Source organism: Macrotis lagotis, chromosome 4 (genome assembly GCF_037893015.1).
Source record: "Macrotis lagotis isolate mMagLag1 chromosome 4, bilby.v1.9.chrom.fasta, whole genome shotgun sequence".
NCBI lineage: Eukaryota > Metazoa > Chordata > Mammalia > Peramelemorphia > Peramelidae > Macrotis > Macrotis lagotis.
Window position 1 is genome coordinate 65,602,603 of NC_133661.1, and position 4,002 is coordinate 65,606,604.

Consider the following 4,002-nt stretch of genomic DNA (forward strand, 5'->3'; position numbering starts at 1 on the left):
ATTGATAGGAACTCCCAGGGCCAAAGGGGCAGAAAAGAATGAAGAGCATCTATTGGATCCTAGATCAAGGATCTTGTCACTTTCCAGTATTGAAGTTTCCAAGTCTCAAGTTTCCAAGCCTCTCTCTAAATTATAGAAAATCAGAACTAGGCTTTGTAGTATGCCAGAGGTCCCAGAAAGGACTCCCTTTGAAAGACTTCAACCATAGAATTCCTGATATTGACATTTTTTTTACAAGGACAAAGTTCTTCATTTTTCAATAAAAGAAGAGAATAAATTGCAAATTCTTTCTTAAAGAGAAATGTAATCCTTTTAATTCATAGTAAGTTATAAAGGCTTGATCTCACACAAAGGCTCCAAAGGAGATATTTCTATTCAGGTCAGTCTAAGAATACTGGGATATCAGAGTTTTCTTAGGGAAAAGTATGAAAAAGTAGGGGGAACAAAAATAGACTTGATTATTTTTGCCTTTACAAGAAATAAAGGATAGATGATTTTCTGAATATTTCCCATCTTTCACCACTTCACACAAACATTTTTCTGTATTAATACTGGTTATTTTACAGTGAGAATTCACAATGTATACTCAAGGCATTGTTCCACTCTTCCCATGAACACTTCAATTTCTTAGCATAGTGTTATTGTTTTTGCATCTCAAGTCAAAATTTGCATCTTTTTGTAATTTCTTACTGTTACTATGTCTTTATCTTTTAGGTTCCAAACAAAAAGTTAATTTTTATTGTATATAAAAGTCATAATAGACTTGAAGACTTCTTTCATGTTCCCGCTAGGCTTTTTTCTTCAGATGAAATACCCCTTCAGTTGGTTTTCATATCAAATAAATTCAAGGACCATGCTTGTTGCTTTCTTCTAGACAATCTCAAACTTCAGTTGTGACAATACAATCCACAAAATACAATGCCATCAATTTCCAGTTTTTTTGTAACTACAAAAAGAGCAGCTATATTTTTTAGCATTTGATTCTTTTACCCTTTTCGATGATCTCTTTGAGATACAGACCAAGTAATCGGTCTACTGGATCAAAGTGTATGCACAGTTTGCTTGCCTTTTGGGCATAGTTCCAAATTGCTTACCCGAATAGTTGGATCAGTTCATAATTCCACCAGCATTGAATTAATGTCCCAGTTTAACCACATTCTCTCCAACATTGATCAGTTTCATTTTTTTGTCATTTTTCCTAACTGATGCTCGCTTCAGTAACACATATGCTAAAATTGGAATGATACAGAGAAGATTAATATGGACCCTGTACAAGGATGATACTCAAATTTGTGAAGCATTTTAGCTAATCTGATAGGTATGAGCTGGTACCTCAGGGTCATTTAATTTGCATTTCTGTAATCAATAATGATTGGGAGCATTTTTTGTTATGACTATAGATAACTCTTATTTCTTCACCTGAAAATTAACTATTCATATCCTTTGGCCATTTATCAATTGTGGAATTACTTTTATTCTTATGAATTTGACTGGTTTGTATACATTTTAGCAATGAGTTCTTTATCAGAAATGCTAGCTCTGAAATTTGTTTCCCAGCTTCCTGCATTTCTTTTGATGTTGGTTATAATGGTTTTGTTTTCTCAAACGTTTCCAATTTAATGTATTAAAAATTGTCCAATTTATATTTCATAGTGTTCTCTATCTTTTATTTGGTTACAACTCCTCTTCTCTGTAGATATGACAATTAAATGATTCCTTACTATTCTATTTGGTTTTTGGTTTCACCCTTTATGACTGAATCATGTTCTCAATTCAACCATACCTTGGTGTGAAGTGTGAAGCATTGGTCTATGCCTAGTTTATGAAATGCTATTTTCAAATTTTCCAAGCAATTTTTGCCAGGGGTTCTTATCCAGGAAACCATTCTCTTTGTGTTTATCAAACAGTAGGTCACTATAGTAATTTTCTACTGTTACTGTTATGCTTAGTCTGTTCCCCTGATTTACCTCTTTATTTCTTAACCAGTACAAGACAGTTTTTATGACTCATTTAATAATATAGTGTTGGATCTGGAATGACTCAGTAAACTTCCTTTGCATTTTTTCCCCTTAATTCCCCTGAAATTCTTGATCTTTTGTTTCTCTGGAACCTCCTCTGGATGAATTTTGTTACTACCTTCATAAATTCTTTTATTGACAATCTGATTGGTATGGTACTAATTAAGCAATTTAATTTAAAAAGAATTGTTATTTTCTTTTATTATTTTAGCTTGCCCTATCCAAGAGTAATTTTTTTTTTTCAGTTGTTGGGATGTAAATTTTTGTGAAATGTGTTTTCTAATTGTATTCATATAGTTTTGGGGTTTGTCTTGGCTGGTAGACTCCTAAGTATTTTACACTTTCTATAGTTGCTTTAAATGGAATTTATCTTTCTAAAAAACTACCATGTCTTGTTGATAATATATATAGTAATGCTGAAAAACTGATGATTTTGATGGGTTTATTTTGGTTCTTCCATTTTCAAGTAGTTTTTATTTATTTACAAGTGTTCTCTAAGTATAATATTCTATCATCTGCAAAGAATGAAAATTTCGTTCCCATTGCCAATTCTAATTACTTTTATTGCTTTTTCTTGACTTTTTGCTAAAGCTGTCATTTCTAACATAATATTAAATAATGGTGATAATGAGCATCTTTTATCACCCTTAAACTTACAAGGAATGCTTATAACTTATCCCCATTACATATAATGCTTGCTCATGATTTTAAATAGATACTACTAATTTTAAGGAAAACTATATTTGTTTGGATGCCCTAATACTTTTACTAGTAATAGTTATTGTAATTTGTCAAAAAACATTCAACAACTATTGGAAAATTGTAATTTCTGTTAGATTTCAAACTGATATAGACAAACTCATTGTTTTCCTAATATGGAAAATTCCTGCATTGCTGATATAAATTCTAATTGTGCTCTCTATCCATCTAAATCATGTTAATTATCTATTTTATTGTTGTATTTTCATAGAATCAATTTTAAGATTATTTTAGTACAATAATTTCTTACTTTCAATTTACTCTCTCATTTTATTTTGAAAATTTCTAATTTGGAAATTAATTTCTAATTTTAAATTTTTTCTCAAATTTTCCAGTTGCATGTCCAGTTCATTGATCTCCTCTTTCTCTTTCTCATACATGTAAGCATTAAGAGCTATAAAATTTTCCCTGATGACTGCTTTGGTTATATCCACAAAGATTTTGTCACTGTCATTGTCTTGAATGAAATTATTTATAATTTCTATGATTTGTTATTTTATGTACACATTCTTTAAAATCATTTTATTACATTCCAATTAATTTATAGTCTCTTTCTATGGTTCTTCATTTCTCATAATTTTTATTGCATCATGACCTTCAAAGGATGCACTTATTATCTCAGTCTTTCTGCATTTGATTGTGAAGTTTTAATGCCCCATCATATGGTTCATTTTGTGTAGGTACCATATACCACTGAATAAAAATGAAAATTTCTTTCTATTCCCACTTAATTTTTTCCAGAGCTTTTTCACAATTAACTTTTCTAACATTCTATTCATTAACATTCTTTTGCTTATTTTATGGTAAGAATTTATCTAACTCTGAGAGAGTGAGGTTTAGGTCCTTGATTAGTGTAGGTTTTCTCTATATCTTCCATTAACTTATTTAATTCTCATCTAAGAATTTTAATGCTGTATCATTTGGTGCATAGATGTTTAGTTTTTATATAACTTTATTGTCTATGGTACCTTTTAGGAAAATGTAGTTTCTTTCCTTAACCCTTATAATTAAATTTCATTTTGTTTTATCTTATCTAAGATCAGGATTACTACCCATTTTGTTTTCTTTCAGCTGAAGCAAAATAAATTTTCCTCCTTTCTTTTTACCTTTCCTCTCTTTGTATCCCTGGGATTTAAATGTTTTTTCTTTTAAATATCATATTCAAGGATTCTGTTGTAGAATCCACCATCCTAGATGCTTCCATTTTATGGGAAAAATTATCCTC

At 30.2% G+C, this 4,002-nt stretch overlaps 1 non-coding gene across 1 annotated transcript; it reads left to right on the forward strand.

Annotated features, from left to right (window-relative positions):
• The first annotated feature begins 1,205 nt into the window (after positions 1-1,205).
• On the forward strand, positions 1,206-1,312 carry LOC141523130 (U6 spliceosomal RNA). Its single transcript, XR_012478341.1, has one exon. It is a non-coding gene; the product is annotated as a U6 spliceosomal RNA (small nuclear RNA).
• Positions 1,313-4,002: the final 2,690 nt, after the last annotated feature.